Below are 25,490 nucleotides of genomic sequence, written 5' to 3' on the forward strand. Positions count from 1 at the left end.
GCTGGTGAATATAAAGAGTGTGTCACAACTCCTATTATACTTTATTGAAAGATTGTAACAAAACAGTTCATGAAGTGTTTTTTCAAAACATTATTTATTGAGTGCTTTTGGGGACGTTGCTCATAGTCTGATCAACGCATTCAGATAAATTTATCACCTCTTACTCAGGAGGATCACCAAATAGCACCGATTTACCTTGTCTAAAGTTTGACTCTTCGAATACCTTAGGAGTGCGACATTCTTCCCAACCATTTCGTCCTCAGTTGAGCCATATATTGACCTCAAGGTAACCCAGTCCCCATTAATCAGACATTCTATTAAAACCCATCTGCCGCACTGATATTCAAGTTTATTCCTCACCACAACATCTTTAAGTCTAGACAATATAGCCACCCCTCTAGTTTTAACCCCCTGTTTTGTGTGGGCAAGCAAGTGAAACCCTAATTGTTCTAGTAAAAATATCTTGGTTCCCTCAATGTGCGTTTCTTGCAGACACACAAAGTCTGCTCGCGTAGTTCTCAATAGTGCAGATACTGGTTGCCTCTTAAGGCAATCATTCAGGCCACACACGTTAAGTGTAACTATACGTGTAGACATTAAAATACATCTGGTGCCTGACCTAGCCAATTACCCAGCCAGAAAATGATCAGCTTCCTTTAGCATCTTGTGATCCAGCAGGATCCAGTTCCACATTCAATTTATGTTGCATACTCCAACACGTGCCATACATATATTCAAAACAGTGCCGAAATGTGTTGTGCCCTGTGCCCGTACTCCTCCCCCCAAAACCCCCTCCCTCAGTACCCCTCCCCCTTTACAGGCAAATAGGTCAATCAATCAATCAATCAATCAGTGACACTTATAAAGCGCGCTACATACCCGTAGGGTCTCAAGGCGCTGGGGGGGGGTGGGGGGGGGGGGGGGGAGCCGCTACTGCTCGAACAGCCAGGTCTTCAGCTTCTTCCTGAAGGAGAGGTGGTCTTGGGTCAGGCGCAGGTCGGTCGGGAGGGAGTTCCAGGTCTTGGCGGGCAGGTAGGAGAAGGACCTTCCTCCTGTAGTCGCTCTTCGGATGCGGGGGACGGCGGCGAGGGCGTGGTTGGCTGATCGGAGGTGGCGTTTGGGAGCGTAGAAGTTGACTCAGCTGTTGAGGTAGCTCGGGCCTTGGTCGTGTAGGGCTTTGTGTGCGTGGGTGAGGAGGCGGAAGGTGATTCTTTTGTTGACGGGGAGCCAGTGAAGGTCTCTCAGATGTCCGGAGATGTGGCTGGTTCGTGGGATGTCGAGGATGAGTCTGGCTGAGGCGTTCTGGATCCGCTGGAGTCTCTTCTGGAGCTTGGCGGTGGTACCGGCGTAGAGGGCGTTGCCGTAGTCCAGTCGGCTGGTGACGAGGGCCTGGGTGACGGTCTTCCTGGTCTCGGTGGGGATCCACCAGAAGATCTTCCGTAGCATGCGTAGGATGTTGAAGCATGCCGAGGAGACGTTGTTGACTTGCCTGGTCATGGAGAGGGAGGAGTCCAGGATGAAGCCCAGGTTGCATGCATGGTCTGTCGGTTTGGGTGCGGTGCCCAGGGCGGGAGGCCACCAGGAGTCGTCCCAGGCGGAGGGAGAGGAGCCCAGGATGAGGACCTCCGTCTTGTCCGAGTTCAGTTTCAGGCGGCTGGTCGTCATCCACTCGGCTACCTCTTTCATCCCTTCGTGTAGGTTGGCTCTGGCGGCGGCGGGGTCGTTGGTCAGGGAGAGGATCAGCTGGGTGTCGTCGGCATAGGAGATTATGCTGAGGTTGTGTTTGCTTACGATGGCCGCGAGGGGGCTCATGTAGACGTTGAAGAGGGTGGGGCTCAGAGATGATCCTTGGGGGACGCCGCAGATGACTTCGGTGGCCTCTGACTTGTACGGTGGTAGGCGGACTCTCTGTGTTCTTCCATCGAGGAAGGAGATGATCCATTCCAGCGCCTTGTCCTGGATTCCGACGTTGCTGAGGCGCCGTACTAGGGTGCGGTGGCAGACCGTGTCGAATGCCGCGGAGAGGTCTAGGAGGATGAGGGCCGCTGTTTCTCCGTTGTCCATCAGGGCTCGGATGTCATCGGTGGCGGCGATGAGGGCGGTCTCGGTGCTGTGGTTGGCTCGGAAGCCGGACTATGAGGGGTCGAGGGATCCGTTCGTCTCGAGGAAAGCGGCCATCTGCTTGTTAACGGTCTTCTCGATGACTTTGGCTGGAAACGGGAGGAGCGAGATGGGGCGGTAATTCTTGAGGTCGGTGGGGTCCGCTGTTGGTTTCTTGAGTAGAGCGCTGAGTTCGGCGTGTTTCCAGCTCTCAGGGAAGGTGGCGGTGTCGAAGGATGTGTTGATGATGTCTCGCAGGAGGGGTGCGATGACAGCGTCGGCCCTGTTGAAGACGCGGTGAGGGCAGGGGTCGGTCGGTGATCCGGAGTGGATGGAGTTCATCGTGCGGATGGTGTCTTCGGTGCTGATCGGGGTCCAGGCGTGGAGGGTGGTGGTGGGGGGTGGTTGTTCGGTCATGGTGTGCGTTGGTTGGTTGTTGAAGCTGTTGTGTATGTCCGCGATCTTGTTGTGGAAGTATGAAGCGAGGGAGTTGCAGAGGTCTTGCGACCTATGTGTGACAGCTAAAGCCAATAGGAAGCCGTGTTTCCCCCTCCCTGTGTGTCCTAACCTAATAAACTTGTGCTGTCGCGTTGCTCTTACTGATGAATGTATTACTACATCACTAAGGCTGCAAGCTTAATTATATAAATTATCTCAATGCGACACTGGTGCCACTTTGCTCCCTTTTTTCTTTTAACTCTGTTAAATATTCTTGGGCCTTTATTTCGGAGAAAAACATCCTGACTTGACCGTTTACCAACACCTTCAGACGAGATGGAAATAACAGGAAGGCCTCACTCCCCAGTTTCTGAAAGGGAGATATCAATTGTCTCAACCGCCATCTCCTCTCCACTGTGGCGTGACCAAAGTCTGGGTGGGCAAAGAATGCTGTGCCATTGTATGATTGCCTGGCCTCTGGTTTCGCCTTGTCCATAACCTCCTGTCTGAGTAGATAATTCCCCACATAGACACGTATAGCCCTGGGTCTATCAGCCTGGGATGCTACATATCCTTTCCTCTGAGTCAAAGGGAACCGGTGAGCGTGATACACTTTGTTCTCCCAGTTCTATGCTGTTATTTCAGGAAAAGCCCGCCTGAGTAAGGCGATGACATATGCCCGGACATCCGGCCCCTCTGTCCCCTCCGTCACACCTAGCAGTCTAATGTTATTTCGTCTTTGGCGGTTCTCAAAATCTTCGCGCTTCCGTTGTGCATCCTCCGAGATTTTCTCTGAGGCCTTCTTGAATTCCTGCCATGTAGAAACTTCATCCTCCAGTTTCCCTGTCCTTTATGTCACTTAGTTAACTCTGCCTGCCATATATGCGTAAAGTTTATTAATTTTCCTTATTAATCCCTGTATTTTTTTATTTGCCTGCTTGGCCCTTTGGCTCTCTGGCCTGGCCTGGCCTCCCCCTGCATTTCCAGGTGGTGTATAACAAGTCCATGGTGGGGGTCTGTGGAGGGCTAGAAGAATGATGTTGCTGCTATTCATTCGTACCCCCATCCTCCTGGTACAGCTGAGGGGTAGCGGAGTAGTCCCAATCTAATTTCTTAACCACCTCTGACTGTGATGGGCTCCCTGCCACCTTCGGTTTGGAATGGGGTCTATCTTTCTGGTGTTTAGTCCTCTGAATAGCCAAAACCCTCTGGACTGAAGTGCTTTCTACTGCAGAGAGCTCAGAGTCCTAGTCCCAGTATATCTTTCCCCACTTGATAGCGAAGACCCTGAAGCATCATTCAGGGAAAAGAAGCAATCATCATTGGGAGAACCTGGGACTGAGTTTGGGGGAGCCATTCTCTGCTAAGGGACAGCCTGCCCGGCTGGAGCAAGCAATGTTGTTGGAGCTACTTGCAGCCCTGCAGGAAGAGGCTCTTCTCCTGCGTCTCCTGCAGCCTCAACAATGGGATCAATAACAGTGTCTCTAACGCTTCTTTTTGTTTCTACAGTAATGGCCAAAGTGTCCAGCTTACAGCTCGAGTCAGTGTCCTGAAGTGAGACCCCCTTGCTGCCTGTGCCGTCATTAGTGATTAAGCCTGCATCCGTTACTGCGCGCGGTTTCGGTTGCAGCTCGGACCCCACATTTGCTAGACCCAGTACCTGTAATGCATGGGGTTCCATGCCTGGGTCAGTCTGTATTCTGGGCTAAATTGCGGGGTGAATCGCGGGCTGGGCAGTTCTCTCACAGGCAGTTCTCTAACGCTCGGCATCCGCGTGACTCCCTTGTGGTTGCTCTAGCTCGCTTCTAAGGGCCTGCGGGAGCTGCTCCTTACGCCGATCATCCGCGTGGTCATCACTTTGCTCGCTTTGTCTTCCAATGTTCCCAGGATTGCAGAGGAGCTGTGTCTCGTCCGGAGAAAGAGTACTTCCAGCAAGAGGCGCCTCAAGGTTCACTGGCGTTACGGGTAAGGATTCATACAAGGTAGGTTGACGCAAGCTGGTTTCCTTAGCTGTAGCTCCTTCGTTCTGCCGAATCTTGGCAGCTCTTTTGACGGCGATCCCCTTGTCCTTGTCTCCGAGAGTATAATCTCGTGGGTCATCAGGAACTCCAGCATTTTTAGCGGTCTGCCTCCGTTCTTGTGTCGCCGCTCGCAGGTTAGGAGCAGATACAGGAGTCGGTACCACAGAGTCCCTAGTGGTTGAGGGTTCCTTTTGCTCTTTCTGAGCTTTTGGCCCTCTCATCGCCATTCTGGATATCAAGAAGTGCGAATTCAAAAAGAACTGAACTTTCACTGCTCTAGTCACCAAAGAGGTAACTCGCTGATGTAGCTGTCGAGTTTCCACCTCCGATGGCCAATTCAATAAGCACCACAGCCAGCTAGGAGCGCACAGCATACTACAGCATCCTCTGAGATTCCTAGGGAGAGGGGAAGGATGTGACTGCTCCCTACGGCCAGTCAGCGGACATCTTGCCACTTCCATAGCAGTTTCTAAAGTAACACAATAACCTTGACACACTTATGCTAACACTCACCACAGTGACCACTCTAGAAATAGCAATATCACCACTCAAACATCTCACAGTGCTAAAATATACATACAATGAGGTTCATGGGAATAGTATACCTTGTAGCCTTACAGTCTTTCTTTATAATGTAAGAAACAGTACTTCCTTTACTGACAAGTATATATATTTGAAAACCTTCATTTTTTTTACACAATCTTCAAACCTTGCTCACATGTCTTTACATGTAATGTGTACCTCTAAAAAGCTATATTAACACATCTACAACTCCACAAACAGCTTTTCACTCTGTAAACATGGTGTAGAATAAGTTTACCAACATTAGTATGCTTACTGACACTTCACAACAAAGTATATACAATACATTATTAAATACCTGAACTTGGAGTTCTTTCTTAAATGCAGATAAACACACCAGTCTCTTTCAGCTCCACATACATTCACTACCACTGAGCACAACTCAAACAGACTAATTTCTCTTCCAAAGAACCATGGACAAATTCAGCTATATCTGGTTCTGCACCCAATCACATCACAGCATTCCTTCAGCTATGTTATAAGAATGGTGACTATTGGTTGACCCTTCTATTTTTTACTTCTCCCCATAAGATCTTGCAAGACTCCCGGGGATCGTAACATCCCTTGTGGCAGGCCTAGCAATTTTCCATGTTAATCTCGCAAGAAGAGCGCAGGATAACAAACACTTCAGGCAGGCTTTCTCATGCAAGACTCGTGGGCTGCTCGGAAGATCGAACAACCACCATGACAAATAACCATTTATTCATTTCAGAACTTATCTCTAAAACTCTTTCTCCCAAAATCAAGCACAATATTATGCATTCCTGCTATTGGACTTTATTGAGAACTTATCTACTCTTTTTTACTATTTACATTCCCACAAGAGTCCCGCAAGATCGTAACAATTTGTTTAAAAACAATATATATTTATTTTCTTCACAGCAATTCTCCCTTAGACACCTCCTTTCTAAACTTAGGTAGACAGCATGCCTTTCTGCTGCCCCCTTACATAGCTTTTTTTATTTCATATCCACAACAACTCAAGTTTTTCACTGTAAACACTAATGGAGCCAATTTAAATTCTAACATTCCAACAACTAGCCAAGCAGAGTGCTCACTCTTTTAGAACTCACTGGAGCCTCTCGCTCCTATGAGAGCATGAATCCTCAAGAGAAAAACATGCCTATTGCCTATTTTGCGCTCTCAAAGGAGGTTTGCTGGCCTCTTGCAAGCTCAACTGCCAAAACATACCATTCTTTTTCACCTTAAGTTGCTCAAAAAATATGTACTGATTTACACCACATCACAAAAAGCACAATCCGTAGACCAAGATCTAGCTTCCTGACAAATTTGGTGTAATTCCGTTCAGCAGTTTTTGCCGAAGCCATGTCTAAAGAAATCTATGAAAAATGTGTTGGGATTTCTGTTTTGGGATCCCCCTTTTTCTCAGCCCCTGCTTGATGTATCACCCCAAATCATTCCAGGAAGGAGCAGAGGTTGATGAACTTTTTTTTACAAGATGAGGTTCATCAAATGGGCCTGAAATTATTAACAAACCAAAAAACACTCTAGGCCAAATTACGAGTCTGGCAGTCCGAGGACCACCAGACAATAAAGGACGTGGTGGTACAGTCACCGCCACACTGGTGGCCCAATCGCCCCATAATAAGTTGGGCAGTTGAACTGCCAATGCTGCCAAGGAACCGCCATTCCATGGAGGTGGTGCAGCAGTCAGAGGGCGTAATATGCTTGGCAGGACCGCAAGGTTTCTACTCCATGTCAACCCTGGCAGAGAAGAAACACATGGGTTCCTGCGCCTCCTTCGCTTGTGCCTGCACACAGGGAGCATAACATATGCCCCCGTGTGCATGCACAGGGGGTACTGCACGGCATGGAATTTTAGTTCATGGTGTGCTGCAACCTTGTGAGGTCTTCCCTTTGAAGGAGGCACCGTTCTGGCAATGCCAGGACACCTGCCAGACTATAAATGACTTGTAATCTGGAGGGCGGGTCGCAGTGAGTCTTGGCGGTGCGGGACGTGGCATCAGAGTACCGGCTACTCCGCACCTCTGAAACTCATAATCAGGCCCTGAGTCTATGGAAAAGCAGACTGCCACCAAGTAATATGTGTGATAAAATATATAAAATTATATATTATATATTACATATTAGATCAAATATATATAAAAATCCAAACATCCACCTCACATGTGATCAAGGCCATAGTAATGACTGAAACACATCTTGTTAGAAGTAAAGTGATTTCTCCATGTTACTCTGAGTGAGTGTTTTCTTTGAGTTGGCAGCTTGGATTTAATCCTTGATGTTACAACGGGATACACCCTATATACATATGTATATATTTCCTTTCTTTCTTTTTTTGCTGATAACTTGGATAGCTATTAGGTAGTTATAGTTAGGACCAACTTTTCTAATAGACAAAGCTTTTTTCACAAACTTTTCCAAAAAAGAGTCCTTTTTTACTGAGTTCGGCATGAAAAGTTCTGGGTGATCCATCAATAAGGGGCAGAGAAAAAGGGGTGTCCCAAGCGCTTTTTCCACATGCAATGTCTATGGGGATTTAGCAGTTTTTATTCACAGCTACAGCCTAAACCTCCGGAACAGAATTACACCAAATTTGGCAGAAAGATAGATCTTTTTCCTGAAAGACGTCTTTTTGTAATTTTGTGTAAATCTGTTCAGTAGTTTGGGAGTTATTAAAATTATAGAAAGATATTTATAGATATCTCAGGATCAGACCTTTGCTATATCTTTGGGTGCCTGCAGGGGATCCATGGGTCCCCGTAGGTACCCACAGATCTGACGCCCAATTAGACAAAAAATATCATACACCATATCCCTGCAGCACACTGCCAAGGGCTGTGCTCACTTGGGGGTGGGCGCATGGGGGGGCTGGCCTCTGGGCATTCAGCGTTATACTTACCTGAAGAAATTATAACTCATACAGTTAAGTAACTTTAGACCACAAGTTATATATCTATATATAGCTCTTTAACCGTTAGTTCATATGGGATTTTATTTGAAGTCTCTATCTCCATTATTTATATGGTAAGGTGTTTCACAGTACCATGTGGTTGGCCAACTGTGGTGCTTCACTTACGCCGCCTCTAACCTATATAGTTCCTACTGTTCAGAGTCTTTTTGGCTGTAGTAACTTCATATGTACTCTTTTGTGGATATATGCATGTCCCTTCTTGAATTCCTTCTTAACTGTCCCCTAACTCCTTCTTACTACTCCCTACAATGTAATAATACATTTTCCCATTTTAAATACACCCCCCATCCCTCTCACATTTACAACTACAAATGTATACCTATATGTGCAGATATCTCTGCAGTGGGGGTAGAGATCTCTGTATTTAAAAGATAGGAGAGATGTGACTTCTGCATGTAGGTTAGTGAATAGCATTTTGTAGTATGTTAGTAGTATTTTTGTAGTACGACTAAATGTACTACTAAATGCCGGTTGTGAATAGACCCCCATGTAAGCATTCAGAGGGCCACATTTTTACCAGCTATTATACAACTGACATTTTGGACAATTCTTTTATTCCTTGATATGACTGATGTTCTGCAAGAATGCAGTAAATATATCATAGTCAACCTTCCTTCCAGCAGGGATCTGTCAACACCTGGTGTTCTACTACGTTCTAAAGCTTATTATCGAGGTTTAATAGATGATATTTTACTTACTAGTGTTGCTCCCTTCCATTATAGACTTTACAATTCTGGTAAGATAATACATATTGTTAGGACTTTTGAATAAATGACAACTATTTACCATTAATCATGACTTTTGAGCATTCAGTACATTTTCAACATCCATGAGTATCTTTTCCAGTTAAAACGACACAATACATTATAGCTGCCACTTTCCCCCCACTAGTTGTACTTTTTAGATAATATTAGGGATTTTGAACAGCCTACTTAGGCATTTTTCAATTTAAGGACATGTTTGAAGTATTCACTTAATTTCTATATCCAGTGAACCCCTATTTCCAGTGGATACTTCTCAATGCATTATATTCATTGCTTTTCCCTAACCAGTACTTTCAAATTGCTAACTTAACACTAAACCAATGCCACAATATTTCTTGATCGTCTACTGTTGTGAAATGGAGTGGCAGCTTTTTCATTACTGATGAGACATAGGATATCTTCTTATACTCCTTGGGGATTTTGTGTGTACTATTATTAAAGGGTGACATTGACCATTAATGAAATTAGCAAATGTTGACGAATGATGTATTTCATCTATCAATGAGAGGTTGTAGTATAATGACTGCAGTCAATGCTATTCAATTTGGCCTAAAATATTTGGACCCAATTAACAAAACTATTTTGGCTGTGTTTTATTACTGCAGAATTCTCCATCACAAATACAGACAAAATTGGCACTAATAAATCCCATGCAGAATATTTTAACAGGGAGGAAGAAATGTGTTTTAGGCTGCTCTTCCAAATGTTTAGAATTGTAAGTTATGTTCAATTTCTAAAAAGAAGAATTATGAAGATTAAAAAAGTCACATGAGAGGTGTAATGGTAAACCCAGAAACCTGAGTATTGCATGGCTTCCCGAGGTAAAAAAGACCTGATTTGCCAATGGTAGAAATGTGCAAAACTACATTCAGGATGAGTTGTAGGGCTCCATCCATGCTTTTACAAATTTCTACATGAATTTGACCCACTGTGTTTTGTAGCATTTGCTCTGTCATTTCATTAGACCTCATTAAATCTGCCTAGCTCCCTGGAGTTATCTGTACCAGTGGTAAGTGTGAATATAAGTGTAGATTTAATAGGTATTACAGGGTGGACACTGAGGGCCAGTTTAGTAATAACTACTTGCCAGGAGAATAAGTAATCCCAGTTACATGTCTGTAGTTAGTGTTCATTCCTTCCATATACTTCACCGAAACAAAAATCTCCTAGTGAAATGCACATGATCTACAATGTTCCTATTGATTTTGTAAATCCCAACTTATATTACTGGTCCTTTGATAGCAAGTAAAAACATGCAAAATAGTTAAGATCCAAAGAAAGCACTATTATCCTCTGGGGTTTCTATGGTTTGAGCTCAGACACCTGTCTGTGAGAAGACCTATTGTTTCCATTAATGCAAATCCTTATGAATGGGCTTTAGGTTAGCCTCTTCCTCATGATTGGATAGATTTGTTAACTATTTCAGTGATGTCTCTTGATTCAATGACTTTCCTCCTTATTTGCCCCACCAGGAGTATTTTGGTCTCAATGTGTTATGACTGGATTAGTTGTATCTTTCCACTGCATACATCTGGGGACTGTTTTTCTATTTTCTCTTGAGCATTCCATATTATTTTCGATTGAATACGCGATATGCGTGCGTGCTTCTTTGCCTATTATCAATGCTTTGCTTCTTTACACTCCTCTAGGTTTATGCTCTTTTGAATCCCATTCATTTCTTCCACATCTTCACTATGGAGCAGACAAAGTGCTTAGAGTTGGCAGAACATATATTTATTAGACCATTATTAAATCTTCCAACAAACACGCCATTACTGCTGGTCTGGCTAGATTATTATTATATTATTTGCATTTTATAGAGCACATGACTGCCCTGGGGGTTTCCAGCGCTAAGAGACATGTAGTTAGTTACGTGGACATTAGAGGAATTGCTTAAACAGTTCCACAACATTCAGAATACTGGAATAAGAAACCTAACCATAGGAGGAACAGGGATACCACTGAACATTTTGAATAACCCTCTTTCCAGAAAGATTTTTTTTTTCTAGAGTCTCCTTACCCTTCAGGGTTGTCCATAGCTGGCATGCGTCTTATCAATCTGCTGCGGATTGAGGTATGCTGCGACTTGCGAACTACGTAGGAGCATTTTGTTTTGAAAATATGTGTGGTGCAGTGATGTGGAGTGGAAAAATAAGTTAAAATAGCTAGCTAATGTATTTTATTCCTGCTCCTAGTCGGTATGTTTTAAAATCAGGGGTTAATATTAGGGAAATACCTAACTGTCTTTCCTGCGTGACTGTGTGTTAACTGACCTCCACTAATTAAAAAATGACTTTCAACAACAAGATGAGTTGGGAATTATGCAAATTCACTAACTGTAAGACCACGGGGGGTGGAGCACATAATAACATGCACATGCAACCTACAATATGTAGGTATGACTACCAGAAAGGTTAGCACCAAGATAGGCGAACACCCCAGCAACATCAGGTGCCACTGGGTCACCACAAAAATGACATCACATTTCACCAAAATGAAACACACTCCTAACGATCTACAATGGGTAGTGTTAGAACATCTCAACCACATTGACAATTTAGAACACAGATTGTTAGAGAAAGAGCAGTGGTGGGTGTATAAACTGCACACAGACACTGAAGGATTGAATGACAAAATCCTGTGGGGGCGGTTTGTTAAATGAATCTGTAATGCAACTTCTGCCTGGTTAAGTAGAGTGATTGAGAATACCATTTCACCCCCTCAACAACACAGAAGTGAAGGTACGATCCTAATGTGATACGTACGCCAGCGCAACATCATTGTGCCAATAATACATGAGTACCACTACCTATTTTCACTTGAGTATCTGATCATCCAAGATGGCCCCACCACTATTCCATAAGCAATGGCCATTTTGTGAGAAGTACAGTCTAGTTGTGGCTTTTGGTTTAAGGCAAGGAAAAAACTTTTCTAAAATTCTGTACAGGGTACTACCTACTCTCGTACAACCCAGTAGCATGGCAGTATCCTTCACACAGTTACGACCCTCTCCCAATACAATATGGTGTTTAGTCATTCCACCAAGATGACCCCACAGCAATTCCATAAACAGAGGCCAGTTTGTGAAAAGCGCAGTCTAGTTGTTGCATCTAGTTTTTTGCACAAGATAAAACTTGTCTACCATTACGCCATAAGCGGCAGCCGTTTTGTACGAATCACAGCCCAATTTCTTAGAGTCTCATCATACTGCGGTTGTTTTTAATTATTTTCATCTGTTTTATCAGTCACAACTATCACCCGACCATTCGGGTATACAGTCATTTGCCCAAGATAGCACCACTTTAATGCCATGAGCAGCGGCCATTTTGTGAAAGGCGCAGTCTAGTGTTTCATATAAGATAACTAGGCTTGTCCGGGACTACTTAATGGCCCCTGGTAGCCACACGCAATAAGATTCGGTCTCCAGGGGTGCCATCAGGTGATTTTCTGAGAGGTGTGCTTTGACAAAGTAAGTTCCACTAGACCCATGTGGTCTCATTTTCATTTCTGTTTTTTACTAAGGCACTAAATATTTTTCTAATAAATATTCCTTCCAGGACAAGCCAAGGTACCGGGAGAAAATCTTCCCCAGTTCCTTGCTCATTTACCTTTAGGAACTCTAATTACTAACTCTATGTCCCTATTACTATTCTAGGGTGTGAATACAAGCCCCTCTACCTCTGCTGATCATGAGGCAAAATTCTGCCTAAACAAAAGTATGTTTCATTAACATATATTACGTTTACTTGTTAAATGTTGTCTGTCACGTGGTGTCTCTCTTCACAAGTGTTTTTCATTTAATTTGTACATAATCACTTTTTTTCACAAGACATTGTGTGTGATAGAATTCTTCCACTACGGATGATCGCACAAAGTAGCTCATAAGTACACGCACTATAGAGGAGTACATTGATCAAGATAAGATGCAACATGAATTAAGGTCCTACCAGCTTAGCTACAGCATGTCAGTGTATAGCCATATGTGTTAAATATTAGGTGTATACACATTAGGTGTGCACCTAATGGTTTCCTATTCACAGGATTATTTAGGAGTGCTACGCACGGGGCTGGTCCTCGTGTGGTTCTGAAGAAGAGCTTGTAGGGGACAGCTCAAAACATGTTGACCCAATGCTAGGGACACCATACTCATTACAGTTAGGTCTTTCCCTAATATTAACCCCTGATTTTAAAACATACCAACTTGGAGCAGGAATGAAATATTAGCTCACTAGCTAGGTATCTTTAACTTATTTCTTCAACTCCACATCCCTGCACCACACATATTTTCAAAGCTAATGCTCCTACGTAGTTCGCAAGTGCGAGCACATCTCAAGCTCAGCAGATTGAGAAGACCCCAATGATGAAGCATGCCCCTTAGGGGCAACCTGGTGGGTGAAGGGACTCTAGAAAATAATTTTTCTTTCTGGAAAGAGGGTTCTTCACACATGTTCGATGGAATCCCTGTTCCTCCTATGATTAGGTTTCTTATTCCAGTATTCCGGATGTTGTGGAACTGCATTCAGTAAGGAGGGTGAACCAAACATTAATCTCTACCTCCCCCCGTTTTTTGATTGCATTGCTTAAACAGACATTTCTTAATTATTTTGTGGGATTGCAATTTATTGTCCAGTAACCTACATTCCTGTGGAAGAGAATTGGGTTGAAGAGTATTAAGCATGTAGTGGATCTGAAGGTTTCCGTGTTCTAGGTTTATGTTTATGAGCACTATGGAGCAGGAGATAGCGGGTACCAGTGACTCAGCCTGGGAATAGACATCTTCAGTTTTTTCCTGAAAGTAATCACATGTGTAAGAAGTCTTAGTTCCACAGGCATGGAGTTCTAAAGTTTTGGCACCATATGAGTGAAGGATCTTCCTCTCCATCTGGATCACCTAATCCTTGTTGTTTTGGCCAGGCGATCTGATGAGGATCTTAGGGCTCTTTCCGGTGTGGTGGGTGTGATCAGGGCCCTGAGTAAAGTTGGCCCGTTGCCGTTCAAGGCCCTGTGTGCTATGCACAGTACCTTGAACTTGACCCTGGCCTGTACCGGTAGCCAGTGGAGTGTTTTCAGAGCCTCTTTCGCTGATTCAGATCTAGGTATACTTCTGAGTAACCTGGCTGCTGCATTTTGTACAACCTGCAGTCTATTCAGAACTTATTGGGTTACCCCAGGAAGAGAGAGTTTCCATATTCTAGACACGAGACCACCAAAGACTGTATCACTGTTCTCTGGGACTCCTCAGGGATGAGGCCCAGAATTTTCCAGAGCATCCTCATAATTCCAAAACAGATGGCAGTCAGTATTCTGGCTTGAGTTTCCATGGTGAGGTTGTAATCTATCCATACTTCTAAATTCTTAATGGAATTATTATGCACCGCTCGCCAATCCAACTCTTTGGGCCATTCAATGTTGACTTGTGGTGGCAGGTTATTACCTAGGAACATGAGTTTCGTCTTGTCCCCGTTAGGTTAGACTATCGACCAGTAAAACTCAGATCCCAGTTAATGAAGACGTAGCTGAAATACTAATCCTTGATAAAGCAGCTGGGTGGGAGACGTGGCTCAGGGAGGTTGGAAAATGGCTGCTGAGATTGGGATTGAAGTACATGTGGAAGTATCCCAACTCCCTGATGAAAGAAGCCCTTTTAAAAGCAAATTTTAGGAATTACATTCCTGATTCCTTTTTTAATGCCGTAGTATCTGGTACTTTAACGGAAAATTTCCCAGATTTTAAATGTACATTTTTTCTTGAGGGAGTTATGGATAAGATCGAACCCCCTCATGAACATGCACTTTCCTCACAATTTAGATATGGATTTTGCGCTTGAATTACAATCTAATAAAATGGAAGTCTGCTACTATATCTCCACTGTTCCCTGTGTGCAGCCTCTGTCCAGAAACTGTAGACCATTTTATGGTCTTGTGTCCCATTTATGTTCAGGTTAGGAAAAAGTGGAAAAACCTAGCTTGTCGTCTTCTATCGTTCACGCAACCAGTAGAAGCTTTGCAAGTGGTAATATCAGTCACCATAAAATGGCTAATGTTCGCTTTAACAAGATACTTGCTTTACACCTGGCGCATTCGGATTAAGTCGCTAACCACTACTAAGTAGTATGGTTAACATGAGTGCATTAGGAATTTGAGTACAGTACAATACAATTTTTGGAGATGTTAAAGTTGTTGACAGGGTTTTACTCCTAGGGATGCAATCATTCAAGTGAATGGCAACATGAGAAGTTGAATAAAGCATTAGATGATTAGGCAAAGGGTCCACAAGCCCTATGGCATCCATGTTCTTTGAGCACATTTTTCCTTTTAGTGATGATGATTTTATACTTTTTAATATATTTTTATACTATGCTCATTTCATGTAATTATGGCCCTTTTATTATATGTCTTTGTTTTGAACATTGTATGATAGATTTTTTTTAAGGATGATTGTTGTGTATATTCTTATGTGAATGATATTTAATTGGTCGAATAAAGCTACTACTACAACTACTAAAACTACTACATAAACCTGTGCCCTGTGTTTTTACTGCCTCCTGCTCTAGTGTAACCTTTTTTTTAAACATGTTGGAATATACTTCTGAACCACTCACATCCTTTTTTGTACTTTGTACACATGTCCTCTGCATACATTTTTACATATAATCTACTGCTCTTCCGTGGTTGTCTGATATGTGACAAAGGTAAGTTAAAAAAGGGCATCATGATGCATGCATGTGCACTCGCAACAAAGCAAATGTACACATAATCCACATAGCATGCATGCCCATGCATCACAAGGTATACATGAATGTCCGCAACCATCTTGAAATGGGGTTTCTTTGATAGAAAACCCAATTACGTTTATTACTCTTCATGCATCCGCTTGCATTTGCTCAGCAAAAAGCATAGACAGTGGCTCTGTCTTTTAACCCCTTCCATGCTCATGACGGAAGGGTTCCGTCATGAGCGTCCGTTGAGCTGTGCTCATGACGGAACCGTTCCGTCATGAGCCCGTTGGCTCATTAGAACCTTCAGCACAGCGCGAAAATTCGCGCCACGCTGAATGGGTTAAAGCTCAGGTATATTTACCTTGCCTGTGTTTGTGTTCTTTGCTTTCTCCCCCATCTCCTTCAGCGCTGAATAGATTTTCTTATGGTGCAGTATTGCGTATTGGATTTTCCTCTCCACTGCATCAATCATGGAAAGGGGCGACCACTCGGTCCCCCCGAACGTATGGCAGAGTACCTCGATCCCTCCGGGAAGCCATTTTGGGCGGGAGGCGCGTCTCGGCTGATATGCCCGAAGCGGCGTAGCCGGGGCGCGCCTTTTTCCCGCCCTAGAGTGGGCTGGCCTAGACACTGACGCGGCTGGCCACGCCCTCGGGGCAGGCAGGGGCGGGTTTACGCCCGCCCTGAAGACGGATAAAAAGGGACGCAAGACCAGAAGGCATCCTCTTGTTCCTGGGCTCTGAAGCTGCACCTCCTCGCTGCACGTGAGCTCGAGACGGAACGAAGAGCCAATTTTGAGCGTTGTAAATCTTTCTTTTTGTCTTTCAGATACTCTGTCAGAGGAATGCCCAAAAAAGGCGGGAAGAGTATGACGACTGAACAGATGCTTCGGTTTCTCATGAAGGAGATGACCGAGCTGAAGAAACGGGTGGCAGAGAGAGACGGGGAAGGGGGGCCGGAACGTCCGTCGGCTGGAGCAGCTCCAGGAGGGAGAGCCAAGAGGCCAAGGAGGGGACCAGCCGGGGGAAACGTCCCGATTCCCTGTACCCCGCTCGAAGAGCCAACCTCAGTACCGGCGGAGGGGAATCCGATTCCCGTGGTGGTCACCCCGGTGTCCAATGAAGATATGCCGCCCGAGCTGGCAGCACAACTTGCAGCGTGGTTGGGCGACAGTAGTGAGGGCGCCACGGCTGCCGAGGCACAGGCGCTAATGAAGCAATTGCGCGAGAAACGGGATGCAGCCAAGGTGTCCGCGCCGGCTGCAGTAGTTGACAAGCCACAAGGGACGATTGCGACCGCAGAGGCAGCGTCCGGTGCAGGTAAGCGGCCATTGCCGATTGCGAGGGATGAGTCAGCACCTTCACGTAGAGAAAGGTTGGGTCAACATGTTCCTTTGGCAATTAAAGAAAAGATTTGGGCGGGGGAATATGTGAACATCTTCTCGTTGCTTGTTGATCATTATGAGGTGGAGTATGTTAAGGGTCAGAAAGATCTCATGCATCCCAGTGTTTGGCGCGCTAAAATGGCCGCCTTTAAAGTGAATGAGAATATTGGCAATTGGGGCAAAGCATGGGGAATTTTTACGTCAATCTTAGGGGAACGTAGGCCCGAGTTGCTTTCCGAGTTGCCGACCTATCAGTCGCGAATCATGGGGTACTCGACATCACACCAGGGTAACCATTGGTTCTGCTACGATAATCTTTTTAGAAAGGCTAAAGAGCATAATAAAAGCTTAACCTGGGATTGTTATGATTCTTTGACATGGGATAAAATGAAGGAGACAGGTATGTTGAAGATGCCATTGGTAGGAAGTAATGTTGGCGAATCCTCCCGCCAATATGTGGGGACGCCCTTTCGTTCAGGTACGGGTACCGACGATTACTCGAGACCTGCCGGCAATACAGGAAAAAGGGGGTTCTGCTTTAATTTCAACAGAGGTAAATGTACTAGGCCCCAGGGATCGTGTAAATTTAAACATGAATGTAGTGGGTGCGGGTCGTCCCATCCTGAGTCCACGTGCAGAGCCAAAACGGGTGATAATGGGGGGAGGGGAGGCGCCAAGCAGGTCTAACGTAGTCCGAGGGGCGCCTTTACCTACCCCGATTGATACCTTGGCGATGATTCCCTAGCTCAGTGAATACCCGGATCGTACTTCTGCTGGGGTGCTGCGGAACGGATTTTCGTATGGTTTCCGCATCCCGGTAGGGGACTTTCAGGGTGTGGAGAAGTGTAAAAATCAACTTTCCGTCCTGCAGCATACAACCGTGGTACAGGATAAGATCCGGAAGGAGGTTACCCGAGGTCGGGTTGCCGGCCCATTTAGTGTACCCCCGGTGCAGAATTTTGTTTGTTCTCCTTTAGGGGTGGTCCCCAAGAAGGACCCGGGTGAGTTCCGACTGATTCATAATTTGTCAGCTCCACGTGGTCTGTCTGTAAATGATGCAATAGATCCTGAAGTATGTTCGGTGCGGTACGCATCCTTTGATGAGGCCGTAGCCATTTTGAATCGCCTGGGGCCCGGGGCGCTGATGGCGAAGTCAGATATCGAGTCAGCGTTCCGATTGCTCCCGGTACACCCGGACGACCAGCGTCTCCTGGGTTTCATGTTTCAGGGTTATTATTACATGGATAGGTGTATGCCGATGGGGTGCTCTATATCTTGTGCCTATTTCGAGAAATTCAGTAGTTTTCTACAATGGGTCTTCACAAAGAGGACGGGTTTCCAACATGTAATGCATTACCTTGATGATTTTCTGTTTCTTGGGGCAGCCGGGGATCTCGAATGTGGCCGGGCCTTGGCCGAATTTTGTGTGTTAATGAACCAGTTTGGTGTGCCATTGGCACCGGGTAAAACGGTGGGTCCTGCGACTTGCCTCGAGTTTCTGGGGATTGAGTTAGACTCCAGTGAGGGTTGTTTTCGTCTGCCAGCGGACAAAGTGCGGAAGTTCAGGGCAGCCTTGCAAGTGTGTATAAACCGATCTAAAGTTACGCTGCATCAATTACAGCAGTTGGTCGGACAGTTGAATTTTGCCCTGAGGGTGATACCAATGGCCCGCCCCTTTTCCCGTTCAATTGCCCAAGCTATGGTCGGCCTAAAGGAGGGCCATCATCGCACGAGACTATCGGCTGAGGTCCGCCAGGACATGCATATTTGGTTAGCATTTCTGGCGAACTTTAATGGTCGAGTCGTCTGGAACAAACCAGCCGTGTCCTCTGACGAGCTGGGGCTATGGACAGATGCAGCAGGTAGCATAGGTTTTGGTGCCATCTTCGGCACAAAATGGTCGGCGCAGAGGTGGCCGACGTGGTGGCATGACAATGGTCTGACAAGTAATATTGCTTTTTTGGAACTTTTCCCCATTTTGGTGGCCCTGAGAACCTGGCCCGAAGGGTTCAAAGATCACTCTGTGATATTTTGGTCTGACAATATGACCGTGGTTGAGTGCATCAATAGTCAGGCAGCACGATGTAAACTGATTTTAAGACTCCTCAAAGAAATTGTCCTACTGTGTATGCAACTGAATGTGCTATTCCGAGCAAAACATGTCCCAGGGGTAATGAATCAGGCGGCTGATGCACTGTCTCGTTTTCACATGCAGGCTTTCTCGGGTTTCCTTCCCTCAGCGGACCCAGAGCCGGCACCCTTTCCCGAAGCTCTCTGGTCTCTCGGTGCCCCGAACTTCGTCACCTCGTGGGAGAGAGTCTAGCACCAAGGACGAGGAAGGCATATGAAGGGGCGTTTCGGTCCTATTTAGCCTTTTTGGGGGCTGATAGAGAGAGGCTTTGGGGCCACGAGGAATGGGTGGTGAATTTTCTGATGTCTTTACGTAGGGCTGGGAAATCGGTGGCTACGGCCCAGAGGCATCGCGCTGCCATTTCCTTTGTTGCCAGGGCTCATAGTATCCAGGACCCGACAGCGTCTTTCGTTGTACAGAAAGCGCTGCGTGGGTGGCAACGCCTTGAGGGTCGCAGAGTAGATGAGAGGCGCCCGATAGGTTTGGATAGGTTGGCCCAGTTGTTGGCCACACTCCCTGCCACATGTTCATCTCAGTTTGAGACGGTTTTGTTCCGAGCCGCTTTTATGCTAGCATTTCACGGGGCGATGCGGGTAAGCGAACTGGTAGCAAGGAACAAACAGGAAGTGGCAGGGGGTTTGTGCCAGGAACACGTTCAGATCAGAGGGGAGACAATGACTGTCTCCTTTGTCAGGTCCAAGACCGATCAAGGTGGGATGGGTGACTGCATAATCATACGCAGGATCCCCGGGTCCTCCATGTGTCCGGTAAAGTGTTTAGAAGATTACCTGGCACGAAGGGTGGCATCATGGGGGGGGACCTTGTTGAGACACGCGGACGCCACCCCACTGACGAAATTTCAGTTTCAGCGGGTGCTTGCGATGTCAATTGCCGCTGCGGGCTTGAACCCGGGCGAGTTTGGGACCCATTCCTTTCGGATAGGGGCTGCTACAGAAGCTACAGCCAGGGGTCTTAATGTTGAACAAGTGAAACGAGTGGGGCGTTGGTCCTCCAATTGTTATAAGAGGTATGTGCGGTTGCACATGTTGTGAAGCTGTAATAATGTACTCACGCCTCTTGTTTTTGTTTGGTTTTCAGTTGCGCAAGCCTACGAGGCGGGGCGGACTATGCAGTCGACCCAACACCGGGCCAGCGGTCAGACATCACCGGCTGTGAGAAAGGAGGTGTGGGTCGTGGGCCACTCATACGTGAGGCGTGCCGCGGACGTATTCAAAGCAGGTGACATGATTCACGTAGCTGGGGAATACGGGTACAGGGTGTCCTTCTACGGAAGAGGCGGTCTCTGTATTGACCAGTTTCAAACATTTTTCGAGGGTTTGTTAGGGCGGACGAGGTCACCGCCGTCTATAGTCATAGTACATTTAGGGGGCAATGATTTGGTCACCACCGGTAGACGACTTCTCCTAGAGGCAATGCTTTCCACTGTAAGTTGGTTGGCGAGGAGAGTTCCGGGGTGCACAATTGCGTGGTCCCATATGATCCCACGAAAGGTGTGGCGGGGGGCTATTTCTATTCCTGCTTTGAATCATTCTGTTAGAAAGCTTAATAACAAAGTGAGTAGGTTGTTCCGTTCCAGGACATTGCATTCTATTTCGCATGGCTGTATTAATGATGACAGTATGTATTTGGGGGATGGTGTGCATTTGTCTCGAGTGGGGAATGAGTTACTCATAACAGACTTCTTAGCATGGTTAAAAACGTTAAAACATGACCTTTAGGTAGGAGCTTTGTGGGGGGTCCGGATAGCCGGTCAACTATCCGGCCTGTGGCGGTAAGGTCATGATCGGTGAGCACTAATTGGAAGATCCCTATGAGTGGGCGTCACCCAACACGGATGGGAGCGCTCGGGAGAGGTGGCCTTTGGCCCCTCAACGGGGAGGCGGTCCCTTCTAAGGATGGGTCGCCGAAAGAAAAGGAAAGGCGGTCAAGGCCCCTTCCTGTGTAGGAGGGGTTACAGCCCCCTCCTGGGGAATTTCCAGGGGCCAGTGACGTCTGCGACGGCAGATGTGGTAAGTTGTGTGGGGTTTGGGGGGAGGTCTACGCTACCTTCTAGATACCTCACACGAGTCCTCGAACGACCTTTAAGTGGCGTCGAGTTTATGGGTGCCCCCGTCAAGTCAAGGGAAATTGGTAGTTGCACTCGAGGTACGCCTCAGTGCTGTCGCCCCTCCCAAGTGGGGGGGGGGTATTTCTGGTTAGGGATCTTGACACCGGTTACGACCTTGCCGTTGGCCCTTAAACGTTAGGATGTACAATTTCAAAATTTCAAGAAAATGTTTTGTAGGTTGTTAGTTCGGCTAGGAGAACCTCTGTATTAGAGAATCTGTTAAGGTTAGCCAAACATCGCAATGTGGTAATGAAATTGTACATTAATATGAAACTGTTAATTTTTTAATTTTTTGTTTTAATAAATACGGCCGGGGAGGGTCACTCCCTCCCTCATCCAAAAACTTCAAGAACTGTTTCCGGTTTCCCTCCTTTGGGGATTGTGTTGAGAGGGGGTGGCGGGTATCTCAGCCATATGGAAAGGGGCGACCACTCGGTCCCCCCGAACGTATGGCAGAGTACCTCGATCCCTCCGGGAAGCCATTTTGGGCGGGAGGCGCGTCTCGGCTGATATGCCCGAAGCGGCGTAGCCGGGGCGCGCCTTTTTCCCGCCCTAGAGTGGGCTGGCCTAGACACTGACGCGGCTGGCCACGCCCTCGGGGCAGGCAGGGGCGGGTTTATGCCCGCCCTGAAGACGGATAAAAAGGGACGCAAGACCAGAAGGCATCCTCTTGTTCCTGGGCTCTGAAGCTGCACCTCCTCGCTGCACGTGAGCTCGAGACGGAACGAAGAGCCAATTTTGACCCACCCACCAGCCCCTGAAGACAGCCAGTTGTCTGTAATAAAAGTGATCGATAATTCTATTTCGTTTACAGGTTGTGGTATTATCGTGTTGATATTGAGTGAGTAATAAAGTTGGTCTAATTTATGTCTGTTTGGTGATTAAAGAAATTCGGATTTAGTGTCCAGTTATAAGCATGCTTTTTCGGTCATAGTGGCCAATGTATTTTTAGTTTTGTTAGCATTGTCGTATTTATTTTGGTCGGGCGGTAAGGTCATGATCGGTGAGCACTAATTGGAAGATCCCTATGAGTGGGCGTCACCCAACACGGATGGGAGCGCTCGGGAGAGGTGGCCTTTGGCCCCTCAACGGGGAGGCGGTCCCTTCTAAGGATGGGTCGCCGAAAGAAAAGGAAAGGCGGTCAAGGCCCCTTCCTGTGTAGGAGGGGTTACAGCCCCCTCCTGGGGAATTTCCCGGGGCCAGTGACGTCTGCGACGGCAGATGTGGTAAGTTGTGTGGGGTTTGGGGGGAGGTCTACGCTACCTTCTAGATACCTCACACGAGTCCTCGAACGACCTTTAAGTGGCGTCGAGTTTATGGGTGCCCCCGTCAAGTCAAGGGAAATTGGTAGTTGCACTCGAGGTACGCCTCAGTGCTGTCGCCCCTCCCAAGTGGGGGGGGGTATTTCTGGTTAGGGATCTTGACACCGGTTACGACCTTGCCGTTGGCCCTTAAACGTTAGGATGTACAATTTCAAAATTTCAAGAAAATGTTTTGTAGGTTGTTAGTTCGGCTAGGAGAACCTCTGTATTAGAGAATCTGTTAAGGTTAGCCAAACATCGCAATGTGGTAATGAAATTGTACATTAATATGAAACTGTTAATTTTTTAATTTTTTGTTTTAATAAATACGGCCGGGGAGGGTCACTCCCTCCCTCATCCAAAAACTTCAAGAACTGTTTCCGGTTTCCCTCCTTTGGGGATTGTGTTGAGAGGGGGTGGCGGGTATCTCAGCCATATTAAGCCTGGGCGTAGTTACTGAAGTAGCGCTAAGTGTAGGTACGCAAAGTGCAATTTGCACTACGCGAGCTACGTGTAGTACTACGCGAACTGTGTAGTGCTCTGTTCGCCATGATTGCACAGTGCCGAATGCTTGTCCGCACTGTGCAATCATTGAAAATGGCATCTTGCACAGTGCGACCTGACTTTTACTGCCGCTCGAGTAGGTTTTTACTCGGGCAGCAGCTTTCTTAATGCGGACTGGTACTTTCTCATTGCGAGCCGTCGTGAGCATACACGACCACTCGCATTGAGAAACCTAACCTCCCCACGCTGAGAATCTCGCCAAGAAGTTTATTTTCCACGCTTACCATCGGCAACTTGATGTTGCTGATCACGAACAAGAAAAAAGTCTTGCCAGGATGTCATTTTGCTTGTTTGCGGTCTCCAACTTGACGTTGAGTACCGCGAGCAAGCAAAAAATGATTGCTGCACTACGCTACGAGTGTTTGCACTGTGCAACGAGCAATTTGCGTAGTGCGAAGTAGCGCAAACTACGCGAGTGTAGCGTAGTGCTTTGCCCAGGGTTATCAATCATACTGCACTGAAAACAAAATTCTGAGGTGGCTTGCATTGCTACTTCTATTGCTTACTAATCAAATCTAAATGTTAAGCTTTTCAATAAGAGCATTAATTCCTCCATTGTACATCCATAGTGCACATGTGTGCAGTGGAAACGTTTGGCATATGTGTTCCTGCAATATGTCTGCTAAAATAAAATTTCATAAAGTATGTCAAAGCAAACATACAGCCTCATTAATTTGAAATGAAAATGCATTTTGAGTAATTGCATCAGTCATTACTTTTGCCAATTCTGCACGGGACTGAGAAATTAACTGAAATATATCACTTACGTTCAATTAGGCACACCATGCTAATTGTATCACTGTTCATTTTACATTCCTAGAAGAATGTTGTTATTTATTGACTTAATTTCAGCTTCCTCGGCTCTTGGGAAATGAAGGGGTTTGTACTATGTGGAACGGACTGGTGAGATCATGATAACCCGTCAGGAAGAAATTAGAACTTTCTTTACATCCAACAAATTTCAGGAGGCAATATTATTGTGGAAGTCATGTTGTTTTATAAAAAAAAGAGAGAACACTGCTTTCAACTCTGTTGCAGCTTCCAAGCGATTTCCACATTAAAAATATATATTTTATTTCGGTCTGAGATAACACCTACACATTCTGTGTTTTGCCCTTCTTTACGAATATAAAATACAAGCAACACATACTAACAAGACTAGCAACGCAATATGACAACCCAGGCGTTCAGCAAGTCTCAACAGCATTTCCTATAAGATGCAGCAGACCAACAGATTTGTCAAATAGGAACTTTTTATAAATGGGGTAAAGTTTTACTAATTCAAAATTCAGCAAATTTTGTATAAAACGTCCTGCTTCTTTGCTGGATGGTTCTTGAAAAGCCAATTAACGATACCTCATTCTCCAACACATCACCCTATTCCTCCAGATACTTTTCTGTCTCCTCGAATCAACATTATAGATCCTGGACCACCAACACCATTTTCTCCATTTCCTCGAATGCCTTTTTGCAAGACTGACCTCCATCAACCTTCCTCTTTATCCCGTTGAATGCGGCACGAATTCTGCCACGGTGCAGGAGAAATAAGTGGATGTGGTTTGGACGGCCCCGGCTTTCCTCCGCACACGCCCACTGTGACGTCGGACGGCTGGGGGCCGTACAGCCATTCATTTGTCAGTTTTAAACAAATTGTAAATCACACCATCTTGAAGCTTAACACAATTTCCACACTTTCTCCATCTTAGCTAACATTTCCAGCGTTTTGCCCTCACACCCCGTCTCATCGTCTCATGCCCCATATACAATTTGCATGACATTGACATCTATTCTACAGCTCACTACTTTGGGCCATATCACATGAAGTGAGAACTGGAAGTGGCCACAGTCTTGGGATGACAGGCAGCTTAAGTGGTTGAAGATCTGGATCTGCACTATTTTACCACCTTAGAAAGTGGTAAGTGGTTTCTTGGCACTGAAACTTTGAAGGCATATGTGCTGTTTTTGGCAGGAAATTTAGCAACATTTGTTGAAATAGCTAAAGTAAACAACTAAGCATAACATATACACAAAGCGACATAGAACTACAATTAAAACATAACATGGCATATCACAACAAAAAGGTCTAAACAGACTGTTAACAGTGCAATATTGCAAAACCGAAGACAACAGCAACAGAACACATCATCTGCACAACAAAATGACACACAGAAAATTTACACAAACGTTATTTTCTCAATTTACACCTCCAGAGTGCTGTTTTCAAAATATGTTGGTACAAGGTGTTCAAAACAAGAGCTACCTTAATAGTTCCAGTAAAAAATGTTTTGTGTTCAAGCTCTGTCTCTCTCGGGTCTCTCCAGATGTTAGCATCAATGTATCATTTTCCAACCACTATGAACACAAACGGTACTTCCCCTTAACAACTCAAATATGATGTACCAA

Source organism: Lissotriton vulgaris, chromosome 8 (genome assembly GCF_964263255.1).
Source record: "Lissotriton vulgaris chromosome 8, aLisVul1.2, whole genome shotgun sequence".
NCBI lineage: Eukaryota > Metazoa > Chordata > Amphibia > Caudata > Salamandridae > Lissotriton > Lissotriton vulgaris.